A 21,499-nucleotide genomic window follows, 5' to 3' on the forward strand; every position below is an offset into this window, starting at 1 on the left:
AGGTAAGAGCACAAATATGCAGAAAATGTTGGGGACTTTTGCCACATTTATCGGTGGTGGGTCTCGCACATTTTTTCCAGGGGAGAGATATTGACCTGAAACACTTTTTACTGCAGAGATGCTGCAGTTCTAAAGGCTGGTCGGGCAGAAGGGCTTAGCCGTTTCATTGCCTGCCCCCCTGCAGCCCATTTATTACCAGCAGTTGTGAGTGGTGACTGCTGTTTGTAAAATATAAAAATTTCAGGACATAGAAAGTCGCAGACGGGGCTTTTGGGATGTCTGCCTATGTCTTTGTTTATTATTTATCTAATAGCTGAGTAATCTGGTCAAGATATTTCTCTTTTTTTTAACATATTGCGTTAGAATAGCTACAGCTTGCTTAATGTATAAATATTAGCACTGCGTTGGCCGGGAATCAAACCCGGGTCAACTGCTTGGAAGGCAGCTATGCTCACCACTATACCACCAACGCTCCGTGGCATATGTTTTTTTTAAACTCTAGACATCACAACCCTGAGTTCAATGACTATATTGCACCAGTATCAGAGGTATTTTTGGTTTACAGACCAACATGAAAATCCGGAAAAAAGTTCTTGCAACTGCTAAGGAACTGGAGATTGAAACCAATGCAAAAGCTGCGCAGAAAAGGAGAAAGGGAAAGCAGCAGTTCAAATCATTGAAATAAGCATATATTGGCAGCAAGGGAAAAACAGCAGGGTAGAGAAAGAAAACAGCTCCACGAAATTCACAGGAGATTGATAATAGCAGGACAAAAAAAGGGAATAATAACGTTCCAAGCAGGCTCAGAAAGAAGTGCGAGGGTCCCATCTTTCTTTAATGGTCATAACTGTGCATCATTTCCTTTGAAGTGTAGGGTTGATTCTCTAACCATCTGTCTCCCTGACTTTGAGCAGAGACCGATAGTTGAGCAGTCTCTTCCCACAAAAAGCTGGCACAAGCCTGCTGTTTTCCGCTCTGGCAGCGTGGAAACGAGAGAGTGGTCCCACAAGAAAAAAAATCAATCCATGCTAGAAGAGGATGGTTTTGATCCATCAAGCTCTGGGTTATGGGCCCAGCACGCTTCCGCTGCGCCACTCTGCTTCCTGTTCAAAATGCTGTGGTTATGCAGATCAGGAGCCTTCAGAGGAGTGGCATGGGATCGCTGGAGCTATTCTGGCAGGGCTCTCACCTCATTTGCCTAAGAATGTCACAAGGCATGCTGGGTGCAGAAAATCTTCGCCTTCCCCTCTCACAGTCAGTCATAGGGGAAAGTCAAGGCCCTCTCAGTCACTAGCCATGTCACGCCTTTGTCAAGACAGAAGCACCCCCACCCGCTCCTTCTCTGTGATCCTGCGCTACCATGCTCAGGTTTTGGCCTTACCTGGGAGCCAGAGGTGCACCCGGTGAGGGCTTGCCCGGTATGAGCGTTCGGGACGTGAGTGGACTTAGGACTGGAAGTTCTGTCCATTCGAAGCAGCCAACCTTCCTGCTGCAGACAGGGGCTGTTCCCTTGGGTTTCTTTCACCTTGCTCTCGGATAAATTTGGTTGTATGCTGCAGTTGCCTGCGATGACTACAAGGTGGCGCTGCTTTCAGGTAAGAGCACAAATATGCAGAAAATGTTGGGGACTTTTGCCACATTTATTGGTGGTGGGTCTCACACATTTTTTCCAGGGGAGAGATATTGACCTGAAACACTTTTTACTGCAGAGATGCTGCAGTTCTAAAGGCTGGTCGGGCAGAAGGGCTTAGCCGTTTCATTGCCTGCCCCCCTGCAGCCCATTTATTACCAGCAGTTGTGAGTGGTGACTGCTGTTTGTAAAATATAAAAATTTCAGGACATAGAAAGTCGCAGACGGGGCTTTTGGGATGCCTGCCTATGTCTTTGTTTATTATTTATCTAATAGCTGAGTAATCTGGTCAAGATATTTCTCTTTTTTTTAACATATTGCGTTAGAATAGCTACAGCTTGCTTAATGTATAAATATTAGCACTGTGTTGGCCAGGAATCGAACCCGGGTCAACTGCTTGGAAGGCAGCTATGCTCACCACTATACCACCAACGCTCCGTGGCATATGTTTTTTTTAAACTCTAGACATCACAACCCTGAGTTCAATGACTATATTGCACCAGTATCAGAGGTATTTTTGGTTTACAGACCAACATGAAAATCAGGAAAAAAGTTCTTGCAACTGCTAAGGAACTGGAGATTGAAACCAATGCAAAAGCTGCGCAGAAAAGGAGAAAGGGAAAGCAGCAGTTCAAATCATTGAAATAAGCATATATTGGCAGCAAGGGAAAAACAGCAGGGTAGAGAAAGAAAACAGCTCCACGAAATTCACAGGAGATTGATAATAGCAGGACAAAAAAAGGGAATAATAACGTTCCAAGCAGCTTCAGAAAGAAGTGCGAGGGTCCCATCTTTCGTTAATGGTCATAACTGTGCATCATTTCCTTTGAAGTGTAGGGTTGATTCTCTGACCATCTGTCTCCCTGACTTTGAGCAGAGACCGATAGTTGAGCAGTCTCTTCCCACAAAAAGCTGGCACAAGCCTGCTTTTTTCCGCTCTGGCAGCGTGGAAACGAGAGAGTGGTCCTCACAAGAAAAAAAATCAATCCATGCTAGCAGAGAATGGTTTCGATCCATCGACCTCTGGGTTATGGGCCCAGCACGCTTCTGCTGCGCCACTCTGCTTCCTGCTCAAAATGCTGTGGTTATGCAGATCAGGAGCCTTCAGAGGAGTGGCATGGGATCGCTGGAGCTATTCTGGCAGGGCTCTCACCTCATTTGCCTAAGAATGTCACAAGGCATGCTGGGTGCAGAAAATCTTCGCCTTCCCCTCTCACAGTCAGTCATAGGGGAAAGTCAAGGCCCTCTCAGTCACTAGCCATGTCACGCCTTTGTCAAGACAGAAGCACCCCCACCCGCTCCTTCTCTGTGATCCTGCGCTACCATGCTCAGGTTTTGGCCTTACCTGGGAGCCAGAGGTGCACCCGGTGAGGGCTTGCCCGATATGAGCGTTTGGGAGCGTTCGGGACGTGAGTGGACTTAGGACTGGAAGTTCTGTCCATTCGAAGCAGCCAACCTTCCTGCTGCAGACAGGGGCTGTTCCCTTGGGTTTCTTTCACCTTGCTCTCGGATAAATTTGGTTGTATGCTGCAGTTGCCTGCGATGACTACAAGGTGGCGCTGCTTTCAGGTAAGAGCACAAATATGCAGAAAATGTTGGGGACTTTTGCCACATTTATCGGTGGTGTGTCTCGCACATTTTTTCCAGGGGAGAGATATTGACCTGAAACACTTTTTACTGCAGAGATGCTGCAGTTCTAAAGGCTGGTCGGGCAGAAGGGCTTAGCCGTTTCATTGCCTGCCCCCCTGCAGCCCATTTATTACCAGCAGTTGTGAGTGGTGACTGCTGTTTGTAAAATATAAAAATTTCAGGACATAGAAAGTCGCAGACGGGGTTTTGGGATGTCTGCCTATGTCTTTGTTTATTATTTATCTAATAGCTGAGTAATCTGGTCAAGATATTTCTCTTTTTTTTAACATATTGTGTTAGAATAGCTACAGCTTGCTTAATGTATAAATATTAGCACTGCGTTGGCCGGGAATCAAACCCGGGTCAACTGCTTGGAAGGCAGCTATGCTCACCACTATACCACCAACGCTCCGTGGCATATGTTTTTTTTAAACTCTAGACATCACAACCCTGAGTTCAATGACTATATTGCACCAGTATCAGAGGTATTTTTGGTTTACAGACCAACATGAAAATCCGGAAAAAAGTTCTTGCAACTGCTAAGGAACTGGAGATTGAAACCAATGCAAAAGCTGCGCAGAAAAGGAGAAAGGGAAAGCAGCAGTTCAAATCATTGAAATAAGCATATATTGGCAGCAAGGGAAAAACAGCAGGGTAGAGAAAGAAAACAGCTCCACGAAATTCACAGGAGATTGATAATAGCAGGACAAAAAAAGGGAATAATAACGTTCCAAGCAGGCTCAGAAAGAAGTGCGAGGGTCCCATCTTTCTTTAATGGTCATAACTGTGCATCATTTCCTTTGAAGTGTAGGGTTGATTCTCTGACCATCTGTCTCCCTGACTTTGAGCAGAGACCGATAGTTGAGCAGTCTCTTCCCACAAAAAGCTGGCACAAGCCTGCTGTTTTCCGCTCTGGCAGCGTGGAAACGAGAGAGTGGTCCTCACAAGAAAAAAAATCAATCCATGCTAGCAGAGGATGGTTTCGATCCATCGACCTCTGGGTTATGGGCCCAGCACGCTTCCGCTGCGCCACTCTGCTTCCTGTTCAAAATGCTGTGGTTATGCAGATCAGGAGCCGTCAGAGGAGTGGCATGGGATCGCTGGAGCTATTCTGGCAGGGCTCTCACCTCATTTGCCTAAGAATGTCACAAGGCATGCTGGGTGCAGAAAATCTTCGCCTTCCCCTCTCACAGTCAGTCATAGGGGAAAGTCAAGGCCCTCTCAGTCACTAGCCATGTCACGCCTTTGTCAAGACAGAAGCACCCCCACCCGCTCCTTCTCTGTGATCCTGCGCTACCATGCTCAGGTTTTGGCCTTACCTGGGAGCCAGAGGTGCACCCGGTGAGGGCTTGCCCGGTATGAGCGTTTGGGAGCGTTCGGGACGTGAGTGGACTTAGGACTGGAAGTTCTGTCCATTCGAAGCAGCCAACCTTCCTGCTGCAGACAGGGGCTGTTCCCTTGGGTTTCTTTCACCTTGCTCTCGGATAAATTTGGTTGTATGCTGCAGTTGCCTGCGATGACTACAAGGTGGCGCTGCTTTCAGGTAAGAGCACAAATATGCAGAAAATGTTGGGGACTTTTGCCACATTTATCGGTGGTGGGTCTCGCACATTTTTTCCAGGGGAGAGATATTGACCTGAAACACTTTTTACTGCAGAGATGCTGCAGTTCTAAAGGCTGGTCGGGCAGAAGGGCTTAGCCGTTTCATTGCCTGCCCCCCTGCAGCCCATTTATTACCAGCAGTTGTGAGTGGTGACTGCTGTTTGTAAAATATAAAAATTTCAGGACATAGAAAGTCGCAGACGGGGCTTTTGGGATGCCTGCCTATGTCTTTGTTTATTATTTATCTAATAGCTGAGTAATCTGGTCAAGATATTTCTCTTTTTTTTAACATATTGCGTTAGAATAGCTACAGCTTGCTTAATGTATAAATATTAGCACTGCGTTGGCCGGGAATCAAACCCGGGTCAACTGCTTGGAAGGCAGCTATGCTCACCACTATACCACCAACGCTCCGTGGCATATGTTTTTTTTAAACTCTAGACATCACAACCCTGAGTTCAATGACTATATTGCACCAGTATCAGAGGTATTTTTGGTTTACAGACCAACATGAAAATCAGGAAAAAAGTTCTTGCAACTGCTAAGGAACTGGAGATTGAAACCAATGCAAAAGCTGCGCAGAAAAGGAGAAAGGGAAAGCAGCAGTTCAAATCATTGAAATAAGCATATATTGGCAGCAAGGGAAAAACAGCAGGGTAGAGAAAGAAAACAGCTCCACGAAATTCACAGGAGATTGATAATAGCAGGACAAAAAAAGGGAATAATACCGTTCCAAGCAGGCTCAGAAAGAAGTGCGAGGGTCCCATCTTTCTTTAATGGTCATAACTGTGCATCATTTCCTTTGAAGTGTAGGGTTGATTCTCTGACCATCTGTCTCCCTGACTTTGAGCAGAGACCGATAGTTGAGCAGTCTCTTCCCACAAAAAGCTGGCACAAGCCTGCTGTTTTCCGCTCTGGCAGCGTGGAAACGAGAGAGTGGTCCTCACAAGAAAAAAAATCAATCCATGCTAGCAGAGGATGGTTTTGATCCATCGATCTCTGGGTTATGGGCCCAGCACGCTTCCGCTGCGCCACTCTGCTTCCTGTTCAAAATGCTGTGGTTATGCAGATCAGGAGCCTTCAGAGGAGTGGCATGGGATCGCTGGAGCTATTCTGGCAGGGCTCTCACCTCATTTGCCTAAGAATGTCACAAGGCATGCTGGGTGCAGAAAATCTTCGCCTTCCCCTCTCACAGTCAGTCATAGGGGAAAGTCAAGGCCCTCTCAGTCACTAGCCATGTCACGCCTTTGTCAAGACAGAAGCACCCTCACCCGCTCCTTCTCTGTGATCCTGCGCTACCATGTTCAGGTTTTGGCCTTACCTGGGAGCCAGAGGTGCACCCGGTGAAGGCTTGCCCGGTATGAGCGTTTGGGAGCGTTCGGGACGTGAGTGGACTTAGGACTGGAAGTTCTGTCCATTCGAAGCAGCCAACCTTCCTGCTGCAGACAGGGGCTGTTCCCTTGGGTTTCTTTCACCTTGCTCTCGGATAAATTTGGTTGTATGCTGCAGTTGCCTGCGATGACTACAAGGTGGCGCTGCTTTCAGGTAAGAGCACAAATATGCAGAAAATGTTGGGGACTTTTGCCACATTTATCGGTGGTGGGTCTCGCACATTTTTTCCAGGGGAGAGATATTGACCTGAAACACTTTTTACTGCAGAGATGCTGCAGTTCTAAAGGCTGGTCGGGCAGAAGGGCTTAGCCGTTTCATTGCCTGCCCCCCTGCAGCCCATTTATTACCAGCAGTTGTGAGTGGTGACTGCTCTTTGTAAAATATAAAAATTTCAGGACATAGAAAGTCGCAGACGGGGCTTTTGGGATGCCTGCCTATGTCTTTGTTTATTATTTATCTAATAGCTGAGTAATCTGGTCAAGATATTTCTCTTTTTTTTTAACATATTGCGTTAGAATAGCTACAGCTTGCTTAATGTATAAATATTAGCACTGCGTTGGCCGGGAATCAAACCCGGGTCAACTGCTTGGAAGGCAGCTATGCTCACCACTATACCACCAACGCTCCGTGGCATATGTTTTTTTTAAACTCTAGACATCACAACCCTGAGTTCAATGACTATATTGCACCAGTATCAGAGGTATTTTTGGTTTACAGACCAACATGAAAATCAGGAAAAAAGTTCTTGCAACTGCTAAGGAACTGGAGATTGAAACCAATGCAAAAGCTGCGCAGAAAAGGAGAAAGGGAAAGCAGCAGTTCAAATCATTGAAATAAGCATATATTGGCAGCAAGGGAAAAACAGCAGGGTAGAGAAAGAAAACAGCTCCACGAAATTCACAGGAGATTGATAATAGCAGGACAAAAAAAGGGAATAATAACGTTCCAAGCAGGCTCAGAAAGAAGTGCGAGGGTCCCATCTTTCTTTAATGGTCATAACTGTGCATCATTTCCTTTGAAGTGTAGGGTTGATTCTCTGACCATCTGTCTCCCTGACTTTGAGCAGAGACCGATAGTTGAGCAGTCTCTTCCCACAAAAAGCTGGCACAAGCCTGCTGTTTTCCGCTCTGGCAGCGTGGAAACGAGAGAGTGGTCCTCACAAGAAAAAAAATCAATCCATGCTAGCAGAGGATGGTTTCGATCCATCGACCTCTGGGTTATGGGCCCAGCACGCTTCCGCTGCGCCACTCTGCTTCCTGTTCAAAATGCTGTGGTTATGCAGATCAGGAGCCTTCAGAGGAGTGGCATGGGATCGCTGGAGCTATTCTGGCAGGGCTCTCACCTCATTTGCCTAAGAATGTCACAAGGCATGCTGGGTGCAGAAAATCTTCGCCTTCCCCTCTCACAGTCAGTCATAGGGGAAAGTCAAGGCCCTCTCAGTCACTAGCCATGTCACGCCTTTGTCAAGACAGAAGCACCCCCACCCGCTCCTTCTCTGTGATCCTGCGCTACCATGCTCAGGTTTTGGCCTTACCTGGGAGCCAGAGGTGCACCCGGTGAGGGCTTGCCCAGTATGAGCGTTTGGGACGTGAGTGGACTTAGGACTGGAAGTTCTGTCCATTCGAAGCAGCCAACCTTCCTGATTCAGACAGGGGCTGTTCCCTTGGGTTTCTTTCACCTTGCTCTCGGATAAATTTGGTTGTATGCTGCAGTTGCCTGCGATGACTACAAGGTGGCGCTGCTTTCAGGTAAGAGCACCAATATGCATAAAATGTTGGGGACTTTTGCTACATTTATCGGTGGTGGGTCTCGCACATTTTTTCCAGGGGAGAGATATTGACCTGAAACACTTTTTACTGCAGAGATGCTGCAGTTCTAAAGGCTGGTCGGGCAGAAGGGCTTAGCCGTTTCATTGCCTGCCCCCCTGCAGCCCATTTATTACCAGCAGTTGTGAGTGGTGACTGCTGTTTGTAAAATATAAAAATTTCAGGACATAGAAAGTCGCAGACGGGGCTTTTGGGATGCCTGCCTATGTCTTTGTTTATTATTTATCTAATAGCTGAGTAATCTGGTCAAGATATTTCTCTTTTTTTTAACATATTGCGTTAGAATAGCTACAGCTTGCTTAATGTATAAATATTAGCACTGCGTTGGCCGGGAATCGAACCCGGGTCAACTGCTTGGAAGGCAGCTATGCTCACCACTATACCACCAACGCTCCGTGGCATATGTTTTTTTTAAACTCTAGACATCACAACCCTGAGTTCAATGACTATATTGCACCAGTATCAGAGGTATTTTTGGTTTACAGACCAACATGAAAATCAGGAAAAAAGTTCTTGCAACTGCTAAGGAACTGGAGATTGAAACCAATGCAAAAGCTGCGCAGAAAAGGAGAAAGGGAAAGCAGCAGTTCAAATCATTGAAATAAGCATATATTGGCAGCAAGGGAAAAACAGCAGGGTAGAGAAAGAAAACAGCTCCACGAAATTCACAGGAGATTGATAATAGCAGGACAAAAAAAGGGAATAATAACGTTCCAAGCAGCCTCAGAAAGAAGTGCGAGGGTCCCATCTTTCGTTAATGGTCATAACTGTGCATCATTTCCTTTGAAGTGCAGGGTTGATTCTCTGACCATCTGTCTCCCTGACTTTGAGCAGAGACCGATAGTTGAGCAGTCTCTTCCCACAAAAAGCTGGCACAAGCCTGCTTTTTTCCGCTCTGGCAGCGTGGAAACGAGAGAGTGGTCCTCACAAGAAAAAAAAATCAATCCATGCTAGCAGAGGATGGTTTCGATCCATCGACCTCTGGGTTATGGGCCCAGCACGCTTCCGCTGCGCCACTCTGCTTCCTGCTCAAAATGCTGTGGTTATGCAGATCAGGAGCCTTCAGAGGAGTGGCATGGGATCGCTGGAGCTATTCTGGCAGGGCTCTCACCTCATTTGCCTAAGAATGTCACAAGGCATGCTGGGTGCAGAAAATCTTCGCCTTCCCCTCTCACAGTCAGTCATAAGGGAAAGTCAAGGCCCTCTCAGTCACTAGCCATGTCACGCCTTTGTCAAGACAGAAGCACCCCCAACCGCTCCTTCTCTGTGATCCTGCGCTACCATGCTCAGGTTTTGGCCTTACCTGGGAGCCAGAGGTGCACCCGGTGAGGGCTTGCCCGGTATGAGCGTTTGGGAGCGTTTGGGACGTGAGTGGACTTAGAACTGGAAGTTCTGTCCATTCGAAGCAGCCAACCTTCCTGATTCAGACAGGGGCTGTTCCCTTGGGTTTCTTTCACCTTGCTCTCGGATAAATTTGGTTGTATGCTGCAGTTGCCTGCGATGACTGCAAGGTGGCGCTGCTTTCAGGTAAGAGCATAAATATGCAGAAAATGTTGGGGACTTTTGCCACATTTATTGGTGGTGGGTCTCGCACATTTTTTCCAGGGGAGAGATATTGACCTGAAACACTTTTTACTGCAGAGATGCTGCAGTTCTAAAGGCTGGTCGGGCAGAAGGGCTTAGCCGTTTCATTGCCTGCCCCCCTGCAGCCCATTTATTACCAGCAGTTGTGAGTGGTGACTGCTGTTTGTAAAATATAAAAATTTCAGGACATAGAAAGTCGCAGACGGGGCTTTTGGGATGCCTGCCTATGTCTTTGTTTATTATTTATCTAATAGCTGAGTAATCTGGTCAAGATATTTCTCTTTTTTTTTAACATATTGCGTTAGAATAGCTACAGCTTGCTTAATGTATAAATATTAGCACTGCGTTGGCCGGGAATCGAACCCGGGTCAACTGCTTGGAAGGCAGCTATGCTCACCACTATACCACCAACGCTCCGTGGCATATGTTTTTTTTAAACTCTAGACATCACAACCCTGAGTTCAATGACTATATTGCACCAGTATCAGAGGTATTTTTGGTTTACAGACCAACATGAAAATCCGGAAAAAAGTTCTTGCAACTGCTAAGGAACTGGAGATTGAAACCAATGCAAAAGCTGCGCAGAAAAGGAGAAAGGGAAAGCAGCAGTTCAAATCATTGAAATAAGCATATATTGGCAGCAAGGGAAAAACAGCAGGGTAGAGAAAGAAAACAGCTCCACGAAATTCACAGGAGATTGATAATAGCAGGACAAAAAAAGGGAATAATAACGTTCCAAGCAGCCTCAGAAAGAAGTGCGAGGGTCCCATCTTTCGTTAATGGTCATAACTGTGCATCATTTCCTTTGAAGTGCAGGGTTGATTCTCTGACCATCTGTCTCCCTGACTTTGAGCAGAGACCGATAGTTGAGCAGTCTCTTCCCACAAAAAGCTGGCACAAACCTGCTTTTTTCCGCTCTGGCAGCGTGGAAACGAGAGAGTGGTCCTCACAAGAAAAAAAATCAATCCATGCTAGCAGAGGATGGTTTCGATCCATCGACCTCTGGGTTATGGGCCCAGCACGCTTCCGCTGCGCCACTCTGCTTCCTGCTCAAAATGCTGTGGTTATGCAGATCAGGAGCCTTCAGAGGAGTGGCATGGGATCGCTGGAGCTATTCTGGCAGGGCTCTCACCTCATTTGCCTAAGAATGTCACAAGGCATGCTGGGTGCAGAAAATCTTCGCCTTCCCCTCTCACAGTCAGTCATAAGGGAAAGTCAAGGCCCTCTCAGTCACTAGCCATGTCACGCCTTTGTCAAGACAGAAGCACCCCCAACCGCTCCTTCTCTGTGATCCTGCGCTACCATGCTCAGGTTTTGGCCTTACCTGGGAGCCAGAGGTGCACCCGGTGAGGGCTTGCCCGGTATGAGCGTTTGGGAGCGTTTGGGACGTGAGTGGACTTAGAACTGGAAGTTCTGTCCATTCGAAGCAGCCAACCTTCCTGATTCAGACAGGGGCTGTTCCCTTGGGTTTCTTTCACCTTGCTCTCGGATAAATTTGGTTGTATGCTGCAGTTGCCTGCGATGACTGCAAGGTGGCGCTGCTTTCAGGTAAGAGCACAAATATGCAGAAAATGTTGGGGACTTTTGCCACATTTATTGGTGGTGGGTCTCGCACATTTTTTCCAGGGGAGAGATATTGACCTGAAACACTTTTTACTGCAGAGATGCTGCAGTTCTAAAGGCTGGTCGGGCAGAAGGGCTTAGCCGTTTCATTGCCTGCCCCCCTGCAGCCCATTTATTACCAGCAGTTGTGAGTGGTGACTGCTGTTTGTAAAATATAAAAATTTCAGGACATAGATAGTCGCAGACGGGGCTTTTGGGATGCCTGCCTATGTCTTTGTTTATTATTTATCTAATAGCTGAGTAATCTGGTCAAGATATTTCTCTTTTTTTTTAACATATTGCGTTAGAATAGCTACAGCTTGCTTAATGTATAAATATTAGCACTGCGTTGGCCGGGAATCGAACCCGGGTCAACTGCTTGGAAGGCAGCTATGCTCACCACTATACCACCAACGCTCCGTGGCATATGTTTTTTTTAAACTCTAGACATCACAACCCTGAGTTCAATGACTATATTGCACCAGTATCAGAGGTATTTTTGGTTTACAGACCAACATGAAAATCCGGAAAAAAGTTCTTGCAACTGCTAAGGAACTGGAGATTGAAACCAATGCAAAAGCTGCGCAGAAAAGGAGAAAGGGAAAGCAGCAGTTCAAATCATTGAAATAAGCATATATTGGCAGCAAGGGAAAAACAGCAGGGTAGAGAAAGAAAACAGCTCCACGAAATTCACAGGAGATTGATAATAGCAGGACAAAAAAAGGGAATAATAACGTTCCAAGCAGCCTCAGAAAGAAGTGCGAGGGTCCCATCTTTCGTTAATGGTCATAACTGTGCATCATTTCCTTTGAAGTGCAGGGTTGATTCTCTGACCATCTGTCTCCCTGACTTTGAGCAGAGACCGATAGTTGAGCAGTCTCTTCCCACAAAAAGCTGGCACAAGCCTGCTTTTTTCCGCTCTGGCAGCGTGGAAACGAGAGAGTGGTCCTCACAAGAAAAAAAATCAATCCATGCTAGCAGAGGATGGTTTCGATCCATCGACCTCTGGGTTATGGGCCCAGCACGCTTCCGCTGCGCCACTCTGCTTCCTGCTCAAAATGCTGTGGTTATGCAGATCAGGAGCCTTCAGAGGAGTGGCATGGGATCGCTGGAGCTATTCTGGCAGGGCTCTCACCTCATTTGCCTAAGAATGTCACAAGTCATGCTGGGTGCAGAAAATCTTCGCCTTCCCCTCTCACAGTCAGTCATAGGGGAAAGTCAAGGCCCTCTCAGTCACTAGCCATGTCACGCCTTTGTCAAGACAGAAGCACCCCCACCCGCTCCTTCTCTGTGATCCTGCGCTACCATGCTCAGGTTTTGGCCTTACCTGGGAGCCAGAGGTGCACCCGGTGAGGGCTTGCCCGGTATGAGCGTTTGGGAGCATTCGGGACGTGAGTGGACTTAGGACTGGAAGTTCTGTCCATTCGAAGCAGCCAACCTTCCTGCTGCTAACAGGGGCTGTTCCCTTGGGTTTCTTTCACCTTGCTCTCGGATAAATTTGGTTGTATGCTGCAGTTGCCTGCGATGACTACAAGGTGGCGCTGCTTTCAGGTAAGAGCACAAATATGCAGAAAATGTTGGGGACTTTTGCCACATTTATCGGTGGTGGGTCTCGCACATTTTTTCCAGGGGAGAGATATTGACCTGAAACACTTTTTACTGCAGAGATGCTGCAGTTCTAAAGGCTGGTCGGGCAGAAGGGCTTAGCCGTTTCATTGCCTGCCCCCCTGCAGCCCATTTTTTACCAGCAGTTGTGAGTGGTGACTGTTGTTTGTAAAATATAAAAATTTCAGGACATAGAAAGTCGCAGACGGGGCTTTTGGGATGCCTGCCTATGTCTTTGTTTATTATTTATCTAATAGCTGAGTAATCTGGTCAAGATATTTCTCTTTTTTTTAACATATTGCGATAGAATAGCTACAGCTTGCTTAATGTATAAATATTAGCACTGCGTTTGCCGGGAATCAAACCCGGGTCAACTGCTTGGAAGGCAGCTATGCTCACCACTATACCACCAACGCTCCGTGGCATATGTTTTTTTTAAACTCTAGACATCACAACCCTGAGTTCAATGACTATATTGCACCAGTATCAGAGGTATTTTTGGTTTACAGACCAACATGAAAATCAGGAAAAAAGTTCTTGCAACTGCTAAGGAACTGGAGATTGAAACCAATGCAAAAGCTGCGCAGAAAAGGAGAAAGGGAAAGCAGCAGTTCAAATCATTGAAATAAGCATATATTGGCAGCAAGTGAAAAACAGCAGGGTAGAGAAAGAAAACAGCTCCACGAAATTCACAGGAGATTGATAATAGCAGGACAAAAAAAGGGAATAATAACGTTCCAAGCAGGCTCAGAAAGAAGTGCGAGGGTCCCATCTTTCTTTAATGGTCATAACTGTGCATCATTTCCTTTGAAGTGTAGGGTTGATTCTCTGACCATCTGTCTCCCTGACTTTGAGCAGAGACCGATAGTTGAGCAGTCTCTTCCCACAAAAAGCTGGCACAAGCCTGCTGTTTTCCTCTCTGGCAGCGTGGAAACGAGAGAGTGGTCCTCACAAGAAAAAAAATCAATCCATGCTAGCAGAGGATGGTTTCGATCCATCGACCGCTGGGTTATGGGCCCAGCACGCTTCCGCTGCGCCACTCTGCTTCCTGTTCAAAATGCTGTGGTTATGCAGATCAGGAGCCTTCAGAGGAGTGGCATGGGATCGCTGGAGCTATTCTGGCAGGGCTCTCACCTCATTTGCCTAAGAATGTCACAAGGCATGCTGGGTGCAGAAAATCTTCGCCTTCCCCTCTCACAGTCAGTCATAGGGGAAAGTCAAGGCCCTCTCAGTCACTAGCCATGTCACGCCTTTGTCAAGACAGAAGCACCCCCACCCGCTCCTTCTCTGTGATCCTGCGCTACCATGCTCAGGTTTTGGCCTTACCTGGGAGCCAGAGGTGCACCCGGTGTGGGCTTGCCCAGTATGAGCGTTTGGGAGCGTTCGGGACGTGAGTGGACTTAGGACTGGAAGTTCTGTCCATTCGAAGCAGCCAACCTTCCTGCTGCAGACAGGGGCTGTTCCCTTGGGTTTTTTTCACCTTGCTCTCGGATAAATTTGGTTGTATGCTGCAGTTGCCTGCGATGACTACAAGGTGGCGCTGCTTTCAGGTAAGAGCACAAATATGCAGAAAATGTTGGGGACTTTTGCCACATTTATCGGTGGTGGGTCTCGCACATTTTTTCCAGGGGAGATATTGACCTGAAACACTTTTTACTGCAGAGATGCTGCAGTTCTAAAGGCTGGTCGGGCAGAAGGGCTTAGCCGTTTCATTGCCTGCCCCCCTGCAGCCCATTTATTACCAGCAGTTGTGAGTGGTGACTGTTGTTTGTAAAATATAAAAATTTCAGGACATAGAAAGTCGCAGATGGGGCTTTTGGGATGCCTGCCTATGTCTTTGTTTATTATTTATCTAATAGCTGAGTAATCTGGTCAAGATATTTCTCTTTTTTTTAACATATTGCGATAGAATAGCTACAGCTTGCTTAATGTATAAATATTAGCACTGCGTTTGCCGGGAATCAAACCCAGGTCAACTGCTTGGAAGGCAGCTATGCTCACCACTATACCACCAACGCTCCGTGGCATATGTTTTTTTTAAACTCTAGACATCACAACCCTGAGTTCAATGACTATATTGCACCAGTATCAGAGGTATTTTTGGTTTACAGACCAACATGAAAATCAGGAAAAAAGTTCTTGCAACTGCTAAGGAACTGGAGATTGAAGGCAATGCAAAAGCTGCGCAGAAAAGGAGAAAGGGAAAGCAGCAGTTCAAATCATTGAAATAAGCATATATTGGCAGCAAGGGAAAAACAGCAGGGTAGAGAAAGAAAACAGCTCCACGAAATTCACAGGAGATTGATAATAGCAGGACAAAAAAAGGGAATAATAACGTTCCAAGCAGGCTCAGAAAGAAGTGCGAGGGTCCCATCTTTCTTTAATGGTCATATCTGTGCATCATTTCCTTTGAAGTGTAGGGTTGATTCTCTGACCATCTGTCTCCCTGACTTTGAGCAGAGACCGATAGTTGAGCAGTCTCTTCCCACAAAAAGCTGGCACAAGCCTGCTGTTTTCCGCTCTGGCAGCGTGGAAACGAGAGAGTGGTCCTCACAAGAAAAAAAATCAATCCATGCTAGCAGAGGATGGTTTCGATCCATCGACCTCTGGGTTATGGGCCCAGCACGCTTCCGCTGCGCCACTCTGCTTCCTGTTCAAAATGCTGTGGTTATGCAGATCAGGAGCCTTCAGAGGAGTGGCATGGGATCGCTGGAGCTATTCTGGCAGGGCCCTCACCTCATTTGCCTAAGAATGTCACAACGCATGCTGGGTGCAGAAAATCTTCGCCTTCCCCTCTCACAGTCAGTCATAGGGGAAAGTCAAGGCCCTCTCAGTCACTAGCCATGTCACGCCTTTGTCAAGACAGAAGCACCCCCACCCGCTCCTTCTCTGTGATCCTGCGCTACCATGCTCAGGTTTTGGCCTTACCTGGGAGCCAGAGGTGCACCCGGTGAGGGCTTGCCCGGTATGAGCGTTTGGGAGCGTTCGGGACGTGAGTGGACTTAGGACTGGAAGTTCTGTCCATTCGAAGCAGCCAACCTTCCTGCTGCAGACAGGGGCTGTTCCCTTGGGTTTCTTTCACCTTGCTCTCGGATAAATTTGGTTGTATGCTGCAGTTGCCTGCAATGACTACAAGGTGGCGCTGCTTTCAGGTAAGAGCACAAATATGCAGAAAATGTTGGGGACTTTTGCCACATTTATCGGTGGTGGGTCTCGCACATTTTTTCCAAGGGAGAGATATTGACCTGAAACACTTTTTACTGCAGAGATGCTGCAGTTCTAAAGGCTGGTCGGGCAGAAGGGCTTAGCCGTTTCATTGCCTGCCCCCCTGCAGCCCATTTATTACCAGCAGTTGTGAGTGGTGACTGTTGTTTGTAAAATATAAAAATTTCAGGACATAGAAAGTCGCAGACGGGGCTTTTGGGATGCCTGCCTATGTCTTTGTTTATTATTTATCTAATAGCTGAGTAATCTGGTCAAGATATTTCTCTTTTTTTTTACATATTGCGATAGAATAGCTACAGCTTGCTTAATGTATAAATATTAGCACTGCGTTTGCCGGGAATCAAACCCGGGTCAACTGCTTGGAAGGCAGCTATGCTCACCACTATACCACCAACGCTATGTGGCATATGTTTTTTTTAAACTCTAGACATCACAACCCTGAGTTCAATGACTATATTGCACCAGTATCAGAGGTATTTTTGGTTTACAGACCAACATGAAAATCAGGAAAAAAGTTCTTGCAACTGCTAAGGAACTGGAGATTGAAACCAATGCAAAAGCTGCGCAGAAAAGGAGAAAGGGAAAGCAGCAGTTCAAATCATTGAAATAAGCATATATTGGCAGCAAGGGAAAAACAGCAGGGTAGAGAAAGAAAACAGCTCCACGAAATTCACAGGTGATTGATAATAGCAGGACAAAAAAAGGGAATAATAACGTTCCAAGCAGGCTCAGAAAGAAGTGCGAGGGTCCCATCTTTCTTTAATGGTCATAACTGTGCATCATTTCCTTTGAAGTGTAGGGTTGATTCTCTGACCATCTGTCTCCCTGACTTTGAGCAGAGACCGATAGTTGAGCAGTCTCTTCCCACAAAAAGCTGGCACAAGCCTGCTGTTTTCCTCTCTGGCAGCGTGGAAACGAGAGAGTGGTCCTCACAAGAAAAAAAATCAATCCATGCTAGCAGAGGATGGTTTCGATCCATCGACCTCTGGGTTATGGGCCCAGCACGCTTCCGCTGCGCCACTCTGCTTCCTGTTCAAAATGCTGTGGTTATGCAGATCAGGAGCCTTCAGAGGAGTGGCATGGGATCGCTGGAGCTATTCTGGCAGGGCTCTCACCTCATTTGCCTAAGAATGTCACAAGGCATGCTGGGTGCAGAAAATCTTCGCCTTCCCCTCTCACAGTCAGTCATAGGGGAAAGTCAAGGCCCTCTCAGTCACTAGCCATGTCACGCCTTTGTCAAGACAGAAGCACCCCCACCCGCTCCTTCTCTGTGATCCTGCGCTACCATGCTCAGGTTTTGGCCTTACCTGGGAGCCAGAGGTGCACCCGGTGAGGGCTTGCCCAGTATGAGCGTTTGGGAGCGTTCGGGACGTGAGTGGACTTAGGACTGGAAGTTCTGTCCATTCGAAGCAGCCAACCTTCCTTCTGCAGACAGGGGCTGTTCCCTTGGGTTTCTTTCACCTTGCTCTCGGATAAATTTGGTTGTATGCTGCAGTTGCCTGCGATGACTACAAGGTGGCGCTGCTTTCAGGTAAGAGCACAAATATGCAGAAAATGTTGGGGACTTTTGCCACATTTATCGGTGGTGGGTCTCGCACATTTTTTCCAGGGGAGAGATATTGACCTGAAACACTTTTTACTGCAGAGATGCTGCAGTTCTAAAGGCTGGTCGGGCAGAAGGGCTTAGCCGTTTCATTGCCTGCCCCCCTGCAGCCCATTTATTACCAGCAGTTGTGAGTGGTGACTGTTGTTTGTAAAATATAAAAATTTCAGGACATAGAAAGTCGCAGACGGGGCTTTTGGGATGCCTGCCTATGTCTTTGTTTATTATTTATCTAATAGCTGAGTAATCTGGTCAAGATATTTCTCTTTTTTTTAACATATTGCGATAGAATAGCTACAGCTTGCTTAATGTATAAATATTAGCACTGCGTTTGCCGGGAATCAAACCCAGGTCAACTGCTTGGAAGGCAGCTATGCTCACCACTATACCACCAACGCTCCGTGGCATATGTTTTTTTTAAACTCTAGACATCACAACCCAGAGTTCAATGACTATATTGCACCAGTATCAGAGGTATTTTTGGTTTACAGACCAACATGAAAATCAGGAAAAAAGTTCTTGCAACTGCTAAGGAACTGGAGATTGAAGGCAATGCAAAAGCTGCGCAGAAAAGGAGAAAGGGAAAGCAGCAGTTCAAATCATTGAAATAAGCATATATTGGCAGCAAGGGAAAAACAGCAGGGTAGAGAAAGAAAACAGCTCCACGAAATTCACAGGAGATTGATAATAGCAGGACAAAAAAAGGGAATAATAACGTTCCAAGCAGGCTCAGAAAGAAGTGCGAGGGTCCCATCTTTCTTTAATGGTCATAACTGTGCATCATTTCCTTTGAAGTGTAGGGTTGATTCTCTGACCATCTGTCTCCCTGACTTTGAGCAGAGACCGATAGTTGAGCAGTCTCTTCCCACAAAAAGCTGGCACAAGCCTGCTGTTTTCCGCTCTGGCAGCGTGGAAACGAGAGAGTGGTCCTCACAAGAAAAAAAATCAATCCATGCTAGCAGAGGATGGTTTCGATCCATCGACCTCTGGGTTATGGGCCCAGCACGCTTCCGCTACGCCACTCTGCTTCCTGTTCAAAATGCTGTGGTTATGCAGATCAGAAGCCTTCAGAGGAGTGGCATGGGATCGCTGGAGCTATTCTGGCAGGGCTCTCACCTCATTTGCCTAAGAATGTCACAACGCATGCTGGGTGCAGAAAATCTTCGCCTTCCCCTCTCACAGTCAGTCATAGGGGAAAGTCAAGGCCCTCTCAGTCACTAGCCATGTCACGCCTTTGTCAAGACAGAAGCACCCCCACCCGCTCCTTCTCTGTGATCCTGCGCTACCATGCTCAGGTTTTGGCCTTACCTGGGAGCCAGAGGTGCACCCGGTGAGGGCTTGCCCGGTATGAGCGTTTGGGAGCGTTCGGGACGTGAGTGGACTTAGGACTGGAAGTTCTGTCCATTCGAAGCAGCCAACCTTCCTGCTGCAGACAGGGGCTGTTCCCTTGGGTTTCTTTCACCTTGCTCTCGGATAAATTTGGTTGTATGCTGCAGTTGCCTGCGATGACTACAAGGTGGCGCTGCTTTCAGGTAAGAGCACAAATATGCAGAAAATGTTGGGGACTTTTGCCACATTTATCGGTGGTGGGTCTCGCACATTTTTTCCAGGGGAGAGATATTGACCTGAAACACTTTTTACTGCAGAGATGCTGCAGTTCTAAAGGCTGGTCGGGCAGAAGGGCTTAGCCGTTTCATTGCCTGCCCCCCTGCAGCCCATTTATTACCAGCAGTTGTGAGTGGTGACTGTTGTTTGTAAAATATAAAAATTTCAGGACATAGAAAGTCGCAGACGGGGCTTTTGGGATGCCTGCCTATGTCTTTGTTTATTATTTATCTAATAGCTGAGTAATCTGGTCAAGATATTTCTCTTTTTTTTAACATATTGCGATAGAATAGCTACAGCTTGCTTAATGTATAAATATTAGCACTGCGTTGGCCGGGAATCAAACCCGGGTCAACTGCTTGGAAGGCAGCTATGCTCACCACTATACCACCAACGCTCCATGGCATATGTTTTTTTTAAACTCTAGACATCACAACCCTGAGTTCAATGACTATATTGCACCAGTATCAGAGGTATTTTTGGTTTACAGACCAACATGAAAATCAGGAAAAAAGTTCTTGCAACTGCTAAGGAACTGGAGATTGAAACCAATGCAAAAGCTGCGCAGAAAAGGAGAAAGGGAAAGCAGCAGTTCAAATCATTGAAATAAGCATATATTGGCAGCAAGGGAAAAACAGCAGGGTAGAGAAAGAAAACAGCTCCACGAAATTCACAGGAGATTGATAATAGCAGGACAAAAAAAGGGAATAATAACGTTCCAAGCAGGCTCAGAAAGAAGTGCGAGGGTCCCATCTTTCTTTAATGGTCATAACTGTGCATCATTTCCTTTGAAGTGTAGGGTTGATTCTCTGACCATCTGTCTCCCTGACTTTGAGCAGAGACCGATAGTTGAGCAGTCTCTTCCCACAAAAAGCTGGCACAAGCCTGCTGTTTTCCGCTCTGGCAGCGTGGAATCGAGAGAGTGGTCCTCACAAGAAAAAAAATCAATCCATGCTAGCAGAGGATGGTTTTGATCCATCGACCTCTGGGTTATGGGCCCAGCACGCTTCCGCTGCGCCACTCTGCTTCCTGTTCAAAATGCTGTGGTTATGCAGATCAGGAGCCTTCAGAGGAGTGGCATGGGATCGCTGGAGCTATTCTGGCAGGGCTCTCACCTCATTTGCCTAAGAATGTCACAAGGCATGCTGGGTGCAGAAAATCTTCGCCTTCCCCTCTCACAGTCAGTCATAGGGGAAAGTCAAGGCCCTCTCAGTCACTAGCCATGTCACGCCTTTGTCAAGACAGAAGCACCCCCACCCGCTCCTTCTCTGTGATCCTGCGCTACCATGCTCAGGTTTTGGCCTTACCTGGGAGCCAGAGATGCACCCGGTGAGGGCTTGCCCGGTATGAGCGTTTGGGAGTGTTCGGGACGTGAGTGGACTTAGGACTGGAAGTTCTGTCCATTCGAAGCAGCCAACCTTCCTGCTGCAGACAGGGGCTGTTCCCTTGGGTTTCTTTCACCTTGCTCTCGGATAAATTTGGTTGTATGCTGCAGTTGCCTGCAATGACTACAAGGTGGCGCTGCTTTCAGGTAAGAGCACAAATATGCAGAAAATGTTGGGGACTTTTGCCACATTTATCGGTGGTGGGTCTCGCACATTTTTTCCAAGGGAGAGATATTGACCTGAAACACTTTTTACTGCAGAGATGCTGCAGTTCTAAAGGCTGGTCGGGCAGAAGGGCTTAGCCGTTTCATTGCCTGCCCCCCTGCAGCACATTTATTACCAGCAGTTGTGAGTGGTGACTGTTGTTTGTAAAATATAAAAATTTCAGGACATAGAAAGTCGCAGACGGGGCTTTTGGGATGCCTGCCTATGTCTTTGTTTATTATTTATCTAATAGCTGAGTAATCTGGTCAAGATATTTCTCTTTTTTTTTACATATTGCGATAGAATAGCTACAGCTTGCTTAATGTATAAATATTAGCACTGCGTTTGCCGGGAATCAAACCCGGGTCAACTGCTTGGAAGGCAGCTATGCTCACCACTATACCACCAACGCTATGTGGCATATGTTTTTTTTAAACTCTAGACATCACAACCCTGAGTTCAATGACTATATTGCACCAGTATCAGAGGTATTTTTGGTTTACAGACCAACATGAAAATCAGGAAAAAAGTTCTTGCAACTGCTAAGGAACTGGAGATTGAAACCAATGCAAAAGCTGCGCAGAAAAGGAGAAAGGGAAAGCAGCAG

At 46.8% G+C, this 21,499-nt stretch overlaps 8 non-coding genes across 8 annotated transcripts; all 8 read right to left on the minus strand.

Moving 5' to 3' along the window:
- Positions 1-400: 400 nt before the first annotated feature.
- TRNAG-UCC (transfer RNA glycine (anticodon UCC)) lies at positions 401-472 on the minus strand. The gene has a single exon. It is a non-coding gene; the product is annotated as a tRNA-Gly (tRNA).
- A 3,124-nt stretch (positions 473-3,596) lies between these two features.
- Positions 3,597-3,668, minus strand: TRNAG-UCC (transfer RNA glycine (anticodon UCC)). Its single transcript has one exon. It is a non-coding gene; the product is annotated as a tRNA-Gly (tRNA).
- Positions 3,669-5,200: 1,532 nt separating this feature from the next.
- Positions 5,201-5,272, minus strand: TRNAG-UCC (transfer RNA glycine (anticodon UCC)). Its single transcript has one exon. It is a non-coding gene; the product is annotated as a tRNA-Gly (tRNA).
- Positions 5,273-6,805: 1,533 nt separating this feature from the next.
- TRNAG-UCC (transfer RNA glycine (anticodon UCC)) lies at positions 6,806-6,877 on the minus strand. The gene has a single exon. It is a non-coding gene; the product is annotated as a tRNA-Gly (tRNA).
- A 1,522-nt stretch (positions 6,878-8,399) lies between these two features.
- On the minus strand, positions 8,400-8,471 carry TRNAG-UCC (transfer RNA glycine (anticodon UCC)). Its single transcript has one exon. It is a non-coding gene; the product is annotated as a tRNA-Gly (tRNA).
- Positions 8,472-10,005: 1,534 nt separating this feature from the next.
- On the minus strand, positions 10,006-10,077 carry TRNAG-UCC (transfer RNA glycine (anticodon UCC)). The gene has a single exon. It is a non-coding gene; the product is annotated as a tRNA-Gly (tRNA).
- A 1,533-nt stretch (positions 10,078-11,610) lies between these two features.
- Positions 11,611-11,682, minus strand: TRNAG-UCC (transfer RNA glycine (anticodon UCC)). Its single transcript has one exon. It is a non-coding gene; the product is annotated as a tRNA-Gly (tRNA).
- Positions 11,683-19,628: 7,946 nt separating this feature from the next.
- Positions 19,629-19,700, minus strand: TRNAG-UCC (transfer RNA glycine (anticodon UCC)). The gene has a single exon. It is a non-coding gene; the product is annotated as a tRNA-Gly (tRNA).
- Positions 19,701-21,499: the final 1,799 nt, after the last annotated feature.

Source organism: Pleurodeles waltl, unplaced genomic scaffold, assembly GCF_031143425.1.
Source record: "Pleurodeles waltl isolate 20211129_DDA unplaced genomic scaffold, aPleWal1.hap1.20221129 scaffold_69, whole genome shotgun sequence".
NCBI classification, from domain to species: domain Eukaryota; kingdom Metazoa; phylum Chordata; class Amphibia; order Caudata; family Salamandridae; genus Pleurodeles; species Pleurodeles waltl.